This window comes from Schistocerca nitens, chromosome 11, assembly GCF_023898315.1.
Source record: "Schistocerca nitens isolate TAMUIC-IGC-003100 chromosome 11, iqSchNite1.1, whole genome shotgun sequence".
NCBI lineage: Eukaryota > Metazoa > Arthropoda > Insecta > Orthoptera > Acrididae > Schistocerca > Schistocerca nitens.
This window is the reverse complement of record NC_064624.1, coordinates 70,792,390-70,804,105: the sequence shown is the minus strand read 5'-3', so window position 1 is coordinate 70,804,105 and position 11,716 is coordinate 70,792,390. Positions and strand designations below refer to the sequence as shown.

The following is an 11,716-nucleotide window of genomic DNA, read 5'->3' as shown; positions in this document are numbered from 1 at the left end:
TGACAGTAACGCCACCATGTGGAATAATGCTTTTCGTGCAGCCACAGGACGTCGCGTTACGACTTAAACTGTACACATTAGGCTGCATGATGCGCAACTTGACTGCTGACGTCCTTGGTGAGGTCCATCTTTGTAACCACGACACCATGCAGCGCGGTACACATGGGCGCAACAACATGCCGAATGGACCGCTCGGGATTGGCATCACGTTCTCTTCCATGATGAGTGTCGTATATGCTTTCAACCAGACAACTGTAAGACACGTCCAGAATGAGATTTCCACTCTGCAGCGGAGTGTGCGCTGATATGAAACTTGCCTCCAAACACGTCTCTTACAGAAACTTCCTGGCAGATTAAAACTGTGTGCCCGACCGAGACTCGAACTCGGGACCCTTGCCTTTCGCGGGCAAGTGCTCTACCAACTGAGCTACCGAAGCACGACTCACGCCCGGTACTCACAGCTTTACTTCTGCCAGTACCTCGTCTCCTACCTTCCAAACTTTACAGAAGCTCTCGCAGAAGGTTCACAGGAGAGCTTCTGTAAAGTTTGGAAGGTAGGAGACGAGGTACTGGCAGAAGTAAAGCTGTGAGTACCGGGCGTGAGTCGTGCTTCGGTAGCTCAGTTGGTAGAGCACTTGCCCGGGAAAGGCAAAGGTCCCGAGTTCGAGTCTCGGTCGGGCACACAGTTTTAATCTGCCAGGAAGTTTCTGTAAGAGACGTGTTTGGAGGCAACCCGGTCACAATGAATGCGAAAGATACACTGTCCAGTGAGTGCAGCAAGGTGGAAGGTAACTACTGGTTTGGGGTGGCATTATGTGGGGCCGACGTACGCCGCTGGTGGTCATGGAAGGAGCCGTAATGGCTGTACGATACGTGAATGCCATCCCCCGCCGATAGCGCAACCATATCAGCAGCATATGGACAAGGCATTCGTCTTCATGGACAACAATTCGCGCCCCCATCGTTCACATCTTGTGAATGACTTCCTGCAGGATAACGACTTCACTCGATTAGAGTGGCCAGCATCTTCTCCAGACATGAACTCAATCGAACATGCGTGGGATGGATTGAAAAGGGCCCTTTATGGACGACACGACCTACTGACGACTCTATCTACGCCGAATCGTCGTTGAGGAGTGAGACAATCTGGACAAACAGTGCCTTGATGAACTTGTGGATAGTATGCAAAGACGAATACAGCCATGCATCAACGCAAGAGGACGTGCTACTGAGTATTAGTAGTACTGGTGTGTACAGCAATCTTGACCACCACCTCCTGAAGGTCTCGCCGTATGGTGTTACAACATGCAATATGTGGTTTTAGTGAGCAATAAAAAGGGCGGAAATGATGTTTATGTTGATCTATATTCCAATTTTGGGTACAGGTTCCGGGACTCTCGCAATCGAGGTGACAAAAATTTTTTTGATGTGTGTATATCGTGGGCCCAGTAGTTCTTTTTAATGTGAACAAAAACCACGGTGCTTATTTAAACGCAGTGTCGCCCTCTCTTCTGCATCCTCCTCACGTTGCGCCGTCGGTTGGCTGGATGGACATTACGCGTCGTTTGAGAACAGGCCAAACGTCGAGACGTCTGAGCACACTGCTCGGCCCCAGGCAGCTGCCGCCCGATCGCTGTGGTCGCTGGCCCACAGGAGGTGTCCAGTCGTGAGTGATGCTGGGGGAAACGTCTTTACTGCGAAGTGTCAGATTCCAAGTGTGCTCTCTGTGCAGTCCCCTTCTCTGTGTTCTCTGGGAAACTTTTTGAGAATGGTACGTACTAACTGTTGTGTACATAGTTCCGCATAGTCAGTGCGTACACAACTTTCCCACTAGAGATGGCGCTGCCTTAGAGACGGACCAAATTCTGTTTCCGGCGATCCGCATATTAATATGTATTGCAGCCAATAAGATTGCTGCTAATGTAGAACCTTTTCTCCTCGCAGATCACACTCGCGCAGTGATACCTGAACGCGTGAGGTATTATAACGAGTGTACAGACCTCCGGTTAGTCTGTCTTCATTTGTCTGCACCAGTCTGTACCAGTCTGCATTAGTCTCTACCAGTCCATAGTCAAGTTTCAGTCTGCGCCTAATAAGATTACCATATTCCTGTACATAGCCATGAAGATAAATGAATAGACACTTTGTCAAGTATCAGAGATATGTGAAAATAAGATTAACGTACCAAGACCAAAGGAACTTCAGATTGTCAATTGTAAACAGCAATCTGAATCAAGTTACGTAATGTCTACGCTTTTTATTATTTTAATAAATGTGTGAAAATTAATCATGTTCTGTTTAAAGTTGGTCACTGTCAATCTGCTACTCTAAGCGTGCAAGTGGCATTTCTATCGCCTGACCTAACGGCAGAAGATAAACACGCCACGATAAGACCACGAGACATATTGCTGAGACTCGCCTACTTCGTTAGAGCGACAAGTCAAATAATTTCATGGTGTGTGTACCGAAGGTCCAACAGTACGCACACCACACTAACTGACAATAGCAACTCCTGTCAGCTTTGAAACTGACTGCCATTGACAACGTGTGGCCCTCTTATTGGGTCCCTGTCAGTTAGGACCTTGTTACGAGCACTGTCCCTGTGCCGCAATGCGTGGCTGCGTGTAATGTATCATTCCCCTGGGATACCTATGTACAAATGAACCAGCTTCGTTCAAAGTACAGACAGAGGCAAGGCAATTTATCACGTCCCGACATCCACCTACCGTCTTGTGCTCATTCCATACAAACGGCCGGCACTTACAAATCGATTCGCTGCCACTACTGAAGTTACGTTTTCCAGCATTTCTTAGGAATCCAGACTGATATTTCGCGAGGTGGCCTTCTCTTCAGGAGATAATTCATGTCATATCTTGCAGCCGTGCTGATGGTTCCATACTATTCACACCATCACCTGCTTTCTTTAGTATTGCATTTACTGCATTGTTTCCAAAGTCTGAGGATATTTTGCCTGTCTTATTTGTCCTGCTCACCAGGTAGAGTAATTTGGTCATATCTGGCTCTCCCACGCGCCTCAATAATTCAGAAGCAATGTACGTCTACGCCATGGCCATTCTTTCGATTTAGGACTTCCACAGAACTGCCAAATTGTTATCCCAGTATAATATCTCTTATCACATCTCCTCCTACTTCTCCTAGTCTTTCTGAAATTTTTTCCCGTTATATTCATTTGCTTATCCGCTATCTGTTTACCAAGCTACATGTTCAATCCACCTCCATTACACACTCAGTGCACTCGTAATTCCACCTTCCACGTACGCCTGTGCACAGGTACATTTATAAACGTAGGCTTTCGCGGCGGTGGTCACATTCAACAAAATTTTTTCGCGGGTTTGTGACCGCATTGTCAATATATATAAAACTACCGACGTTTCCGTTCCTGTTGTAAGCCACCTTCTTCAGGGTGTTTTTGTTTGCTGCTGAATCAGAAAACATTGTTTCTTATATACCTGCAGACATCGTTGTTATCTAATTCTGATAGGCTGTGCGGTTTCCACCAACGAAAATAAATAATAGAACCGTCAATAGCGACTTCTAACATCCCACCCCTTCATCCTAAGCAGTCTCAAACTGTGGGAAAAGAAAGTTCTGAAGCGTATCGAGATATGTGCTTCAGTTAACAGTGTTCTCGGCAAAGAAAAATGGACGGTACAATTTTCCTGTGAAACTACACAAAACACATCTAATTTTGGAGAATTCCTCTCATGTTGTACAACTTCATGTGGTTGTTCCGTACCCCATATTCAGACATCATATCCCAACAAAATGGGGCACCGCCACACTGGCATCTTGAAGTGCGGAAATTTTTAAATCAAAGAATCACCGATCGATGGATTGGTCGCGATGGACCGTATGATTCTGCTATACATTACAGCCCTCCAAGGTCACAGAACCTGATGGTAGGTGATATTTCTTGGGCGGGCTTATAAAAGACTCTATGTGCCTCGGTTATCAGCAACAATATACTGAGACATCGCATAACAGCAGCTGTGGAAGCTGTAATTCATGACTTGCTCACTTTAGTGTGGAACAATTTGAATACCGGATTGACTATGCCATTCACCTAAGGGGTGTATAATGAACACCTAAGAAAAGGTATGAAATAAAGACTTTCTGAGTTTCCTGTAAATCAAAACAGAATATTCATTGTAACAGTCTAGTTCAGTAAGTAACGCCCCACATTATTTTAATAAGCCATTAATATGCACAAACATATGTCCTTCTTGCTACATTACATTTTATGTTTGTTCAGTGTGCGGCAGATGTCACACCCTTAGTACATCGTTTAAATGGCGTCTACATACGACTCACGTTACAAGCAGCATGCTTTTATTGAATTCTTGTGTGGAGAAAAACAAACCGCGTGAACATCCATAAACGTTTGTGTGCAGTGTATGGCGATGCTGCAGTTGATGGGCGATGGGTAAATAAAGTTACAGCCTCAGGAAATGCAGAAACGGAGCTCCATGGTCAGCCACGCTCGGGACGTCCTGTCACAGCCACTGCTTCAGACATGCTGATTCGTGCGGTTGCCATTATTCGTGCCGACCGGCGCAACACAATTGGCCAATGGGCTCTACAGTCGTCGGTCAGCATTGGAAGTGCGTCTGAGTATTGAAAGAGGTGCTCAGGATGGGTTCCACGAGTGCTCACAGCGGACCACAAGATTCAAAGAAAGGCCATTTCATCTGAATCGTTGGAGCGTTTTGAGACCGACGGAGAGGCCTTTCTGTCACGGATCGTTACCGGGGACGAATGCTGGGTGCACCACTTTGCACTAGAAACAAAAGGGCAGTCCATGAAGTGGCATCATCCTCATTCAGCACAAAAGAAGAAATTCAGGGCAATGCCCTCTGCCAGAAAAGTCATGATGACAGTCTTCTGGGATTGTAATGGCGTCATTCTGGTGAATGCGATGCTTAGAGGGTCAACCATCAACTCAGAGACATACGTAAAGACTCGGAATAAACTCAAGAACCGTTTCAGACATGTTCGATTGGACAAGAATCCAGGAGAAACCTTACACCAACACAACAATGCACACCCGCACAAAAGGCAGAGAACCCGGGAACACATCGCCAAATTAGGTTGGACATCCAATCTTAAGTTTTCCCGGCATATTTCCAATTTGAACAGTTCTCGGGTATCCGACCGGCGCCTAGAGGAACAGCACAGCATTCGTCAGGAACCACCTGAAGATGGCAGCGTGTACGTCTGTCGAAATATTGTGGAGAAATTACGACGCTACCTGGTCGTACACCCGAGAACTGTTCAAATAGATTGGACACCATTGCATCATCCATACTACAGTCCAGGCGTGGTACCCTCGGCCTTCCATCTCTTTGGGCCACTTGAAGATTCTCTATGGGGAACACACTTTGAAGATGACGAGAGTGTCTATGATGCAGTGAAAACATAGCTACGCCTACAGGCAATAAATGCTCTTCCACAACATTGGCGTATGACCATTGATCGTGATGGAGTCTACGTAGGAATATAGGACATGGACGTGTTGATGTATATTGTCACCAATTCTGATTCTAAACAATAAATATGTTCTCAGACAAATAACGTGGGGCATTACTTATTGAACGACCCTCGTATATGTATATTAGTTTCAAAAATGTTGTTCTTGTTGTGGTCTTCAGAGACTGGTTGGATGCATCTCTCCATTCTACTCTATACTGCACAAGCTTCTTCAAGTAACGACTGCAAAATACATCCTTATGAATCTGCTTAGTGTATACATGTGTTGGTTACCCTCTATGGTTCCTGCCGTCCACGCTGTCCTCCAACACTAAAATGGGGATCCCTTGATGCCTCAGAACACGTCCTACCGACCGATCCCTTCTTTTAGTAAGTTGTGCCACAGCTTCCCAATTGTGTTCAGTACCTCCTCATTAGTTACGTGATGTACCCATCTAATCTTTTGCATTCCTCTGTAACACCACATTTCCAAAGCTTCTATTCTCTTCTTGTCTAAACTAGATATCGTCCATGTTTTATACCATATATGGCTACACTCCACACAAATACTTTCATAAAAGACTTCCTGACACTTAAATCTATACTCTATTTAAACAAATTTCTCTTCTCCAGAAACGCTTTCCTTGCCAGAGCCAGTCTACATTTTACATACTCTCTACTTCTACCACCATGATTTATTTTACTCTCAAATAGCAATACACATCAACTATATTGTGTCTCATTGCTAGTCTAATTCCCTCAACATCATCTTATTCAATTCGATAACATTCCATTACCCTCGTTTTTCTTTTTCTCCTTTCGAGACACTGTCCGTTCCGTTAAACTACTCTTCCACGTTCTTTGCTGTCTCTGACAGAATTAGTGTGTCATCGGCAAACCGAAAAGTTTTTCGTTTGCTTCCCAACCTGTTCCTCAATATACAGATTGAATAACATCGGGGACAGGCTACAACCCTGTCTCACTCCCTTCTCAAACCTTTGCTTTCGTTTTAAGCCCCTTAACTCTTATAACTGCCATCTGGTTTCTGTAAAAATTGTAAATAGCCTTTCGCTCCCTGTATTTGGCCCCTGCCACCTTCAGAATTTGAAGGAGAGAATTCCAGCAACACTGTCAAAAGCTTTCTCTAAGTCTACAAATGCTAGAAATGTGGATTTGCCTGTCCTTGACCTACCTTCTAAGGTAAGTCATAGGGTCAGTAATCAAAAATGTAGACTTACCAAATCGGATTATTCTTTTTGATACGGCTTGTATAAGTAAAACGGCGAAATAATTTTACGTGAACCTGTGTATTGAACATATTATAAAATATGCAAACAGAGGGCCTCTTTACATCCTTTTCCTCCTCCACAGACCCGTTCTTGGAAGAACATTCAACAAATCGTTGGGCCGCAGTTACGTTGTTTGTTTGTTGCTCAACTGTGCTGGTGGGTAATTACTTCTCACGAAAAAATAAATAAATAAACGTTGATAGCGACTGTTAGCGGTCTGGGGCAGTGGTTCGCTAGAGATATGGGGCGCCTCGCCTTCCTTAAATCGACGGCTTCCTACGTCACACCGATAAGGCGTGACCGGAGAGGCTGTTTCAGTCCGCAGAGGCACAACGTGTCGAGCGCGGCAGGAACGTAGCGGCTCATTAGTCTTGTACTGTACTCGTTTCTTCTTTTTGTTTGCCAGCCCCAGGTCGACGATATTTCACAACTGGGGCAAAAGCTTGACAGTGGCATCTACCCTCCCCACAACCCATCGTCTGTTTGCGACAGGACGCTAAAAATTTAAAAAAAATCGATTTTTGAAACATTGTAAGACGTGTATATTTCTATTGTCTATTGTCAAATCACAATTTATGAAAGATGTTTATATTTTATTAATAGGATTAAGAAGAATAATTAATATTTGTCATGTTGGAAATAATTGTGGTAGCAGAGAATATCAGCACCAAAGTATTATTGATACTATTTTAAAAAGGGAGGGAGATACCGCGTATGGATACATTTTAAGAAAAGAGCAGGAAAGACCGCGCATTGATACCTTTTGTAATGGTAGCAGGGATTGTCTGCACCATAAAGCATTGTTGGCAGGAGAGACCGCACTTTAGCGTTCATAGGAAGTCAGTAGTAAGCGAGGTGTGAAGCGAGTCGGTAGCAGATCTGAAGCGAGAGGTTGAGAGGAGCGGTGTGCCAGCCAGCCACCAGCTATCATTTACAAGAGATTATAAACAGATGTACAGAGACATCAGCTAACTATTATCATGAGAGGGACTAATATTACTGAATTAATTCTTTGCGAAACTCAAGACTACTGTAGGTGTGATTGCGCAATGCTAGTTGTAAGAGTATTGTAAAAAGTAAGTCCCATTTGAACGTTTGTAAAATCATTTCATTACCAACAGTAAATATTTGAAGCGTTTTCAGAATATAATTAATTTTTGCCAGCAATGTTGCATTACTGATTACAGTCCATCCCAAAAACTATCAACATAAAACTTTGCAAAAATTTTATTGTTGTCAAGAAAAAGTGTAACTATGAATTACGTAACTTCAGTCAAATTAATTGTAGAATAACGTCAGCTTTGCTATTAAAGAATAACGTCAGCTTTGGTAATAAATACAGCCACTTATTATGACAGCCCACCAACAGCTAATACAGTATAGTAAAACGGAATAAGTATATTCATGTCGCAGTTCGATGTAGGAATCAGATGGCGATCCAGTAACAGTAAAAAAGGTAAGGAACAGTTTTGGGTTATTGCAGGTAATGACTGAGGGCCACGACGACGACACATTCTGTTTCGTCGAAATAATCAGAAAATCACTTTTAATAAGCAGCAATTAAATTTGTATCCGAAGATTGAGAAAGAGAATAAATATCAAAGGGATGATTTCATTTGTTATTATTAAGCAAGAGGTAGAAATCCTAAGGGAAGGTTACATAGGTTATTGTAAAAGGGAAGGTTATCATTAACAAAAGAGGCATAGAGGAGACGGGAAGGTTTCAACATGTGTTCGTTTTTCAGCGTGCATATTTCTGATGAGTTCGAAATATGAAACATATACGTTCGAGGATATGTAAGGCTTGTTATTCGGTCTTTGCCAAAGTGCAGTGCCACGCCTCTTCACACAGCAGTCTTCTCTCGCACGACGCTATCTTTCGCTCTATGCAATTCAAATGTGTATATTTTTTATTGGAAGCCATCAAGAGTATATTCTGGACAGTGGAAGTTGAAAAGTCCTGTGGTGCCTCTCCTGCTCACAGTCGACCGATTTGACATCCTAACCCTCTTAAAAAAAATCTCCCAATCAATACTTGGTTGCGTTATTTGTGACATGGAGAATAAGAACTCTTCAGAAAATTTGCACTCTTTATTGCCTACACCTACATCTTCGTGGTTACTCTGCTAATCGCACTACATTGCCTGGCGGAGGGTGCAATGGGCCACCTTCAAGCTGTCTCTCTACCGTTCTACTCTCTAATGGCGCGCGGGGAAAACGAGAACTTAAAGTTTTCTGTGCGAGTCCTGATGTATCTTATTTTATCGTGATGAGCAGTTCTACCTATGTAGGTGGGTGCCAAAAGAATGCTTTCGCAATCGGAGGAGGAAACTGGTGATAGAAATTTCATGAGAAGATCTCCTTTGTTTTAATGTTTAATCCTCCAATTAACGTATCATGTCTGTGGCACTATCTCCCCTATTTCACGGTAATAGAAAACGAGCTGCCCTTCTTTGTAGTTTTTCGATGTCATCTGTCAGTCCCACCTGATGCGGATCCCACACCGCACAACAATACTCCATAATAGGGCGGACAAGCGTGGTGTAAGCAGTCTCTTTAGTAGACCTGTTGCACCTTCTAAGTGTTCTGCCGATGAATCGCAGTCTTTGGATTGCTCTACCGACAATATTATCTACGTCATCGTTCCAATTTAGGTTATTTGTTATTGTAATCCCTCGGTATTTAGTTGAATTTACAGCCTTCAGATTAGAGTGATTTATGACCCCCGAAATTTAACTGATTTCTCTTAGTACTCATGTGAGTTACTTCACACTTTTCTTTAATCAGGGTCAACTGCCACTTTTCGCACCATACAGATATCTTATCTGAATCATTTTACAAATCGTTTTGGTCCTCTGATGACTTTACAAGACGGAAAATGAGAGCATTCATCTGCAGACAATCTACTTGTTAATAACTTTCTCATTAATGTGACACAAAGTTAAATATAGGAAACATAAAACCAGTAAAAACAAGAGACAATCAAGACAGTACACATATCATCAATCCGAATGTCCCGGCACTTTTTTTGTCACTAATCTCGCTACAGCTTTACACTCCGTGATTGCATATTTGTGAAAGAATCCATTACCACATCAAAGTCCGTCAAATGTTTTGCTACATGAAAAATGAAAGTATTGCTGTCTGATACTGAAAAAGCTGTGTTAATACAAATATTACCCAAGACCGGTGTGGTTTCTCGATTTGATTACATCTATTTCCCCACAGTCTGCTAAATAAAAGGAAATGGGCCTTTCTTATATTGCAGCATTTGTAACACACCTGATAAGTGACACTGTTTTTGCATAAATGGTCATTTCTGTGTACTTCATTTAAATAAATAACACAGCAGAAGATAACTCATGAAGTACTAATATCAAATGGCTATTATGGCCTACTACAAGCAAAAAGTCTTATATTAAGAAATAGTTTCACATTTCGTTCATACGCACCACTTCCTCAAGCATGAGATCGACAAGTAGTTAGTACCAAATTTTTCATACAATTTTGGAATCGTCAGATTCTTCCTCATAATTTCGGAGGTGTCCCCGTTTCTTCCCCTTCCTCGTTCTAACACATAATCTTTTCATCACAACTGTTGCTGCCACTGTCTAAACTTAATCACTGGTTAATTTCAGTAACCCTGCCAGCAGCACAGGTTCAGTTATCCCGCTTTTATTCGCCGGTTAGGTGTCATTGCGTGTTCGTACGACGCGTTTCCCGCACTTTGCCGAGAACAGAACTTAATGCGGCTACCAACCGGGCAGTAACAACTGGTAATGTAGCGATTTGGCAAACACTTTCCGTCAAAATTTCCTTTTCTTGGATACACCCAGAACATAATATGTGATCTTTCCAACCTGGTAGTCTGACTTTATGAATTTCACTGGTAATAATAACAACGCTGATCATTCGCACACCCAGTCAACCATATAAACAAACAAGGATCTGCATTCATCCGTTCGGGTTTATTCGGCTCAGCTCGTATAGCACCATCCCCTTTTTTTATTTCTACACGCGAAGGTATTTCCCTGGCAGACACACCACGTAAACTATGTATGCATTAGAAAAAACTTGTTATTCGTTCAGAAATCAATTCAGAATTTGTTCCAAAATGTTCAAGAAACAACTCGTATGCGTTTCAAAATCAAATGAATGATCGATAAACAACATGCGGTGGATGATTTTTGTCTTCAAGAATATGGCTGGGCGCCCAGTGGAATTGCGGTCTCCCCTAGATCCGGGTCTGAAACTTTCTCGTCCAGCCGTTTTAAACTGCGTGCAACATTATGTTGATAATTTTCACGATCATATTCAAGTGAATAAACGAGTTTTATCAGGTCATACGCCATTATCCTGTTTTAAACGGTGTTGTCATTGGTAGGGTTTGGGGAAGATGTTCCAAATGTTTTCATGTTCTGGATTTAGATATGTTCTTCTCCCTCCTTACATTCGAATTTTTTCGTTAGATCAGAACTGACTATCTGAAGGTTCCCTTGCCTCATGTTATCTTTTGAAGATAACACGGAGCAAACGAGTGTTCATACTGTCAGTGGCGTGCTGTTTAAAGTTCCAATGGCAGGAAGATGAAAAACAGCGCTGAAACCTGAACAAGGACGAGCTGTTTATCGTAGGTCGCATGGAGAAACCAAGAATAGCTAGCGACTGAAAAGAAGCGCAGGGCATTTTCATTTCGAAGAAGGATCATGAGACCGAGGTAAATATGATACGCCTGTATCGTTGACATCAACCAAGAATTATGGAATATGTATTACGCTCACAGAAACCTGCTTTATAAAAATCAACATGGATTCCATACATAGAGATCCTGCAATACTCAGCTCGCTGTGTTCTTCCGTGAGGCCCAGGACGGTGTACACACCGGTGGCCAGGTTGGTGACGTTTTCCTTGACTTCAGGGAGGCATCCGACACAGCTCCA

The 11,716-nt window shown here is 42.8% G+C and overlaps 1 non-coding gene across 1 annotated transcript; it reads left to right on the top strand.

Annotated features, from left to right (window-relative positions):
* Positions 1-607: 607 nt before the first annotated feature.
* On the top strand, positions 608-682 carry Trnas-gga (transfer RNA serine (anticodon GGA)). Its single transcript has one exon. It is a non-coding gene; the product is annotated as a tRNA-Ser (tRNA).
* The last annotated feature ends 11,034 nt before the right edge of the window (positions 683-11,716 follow it).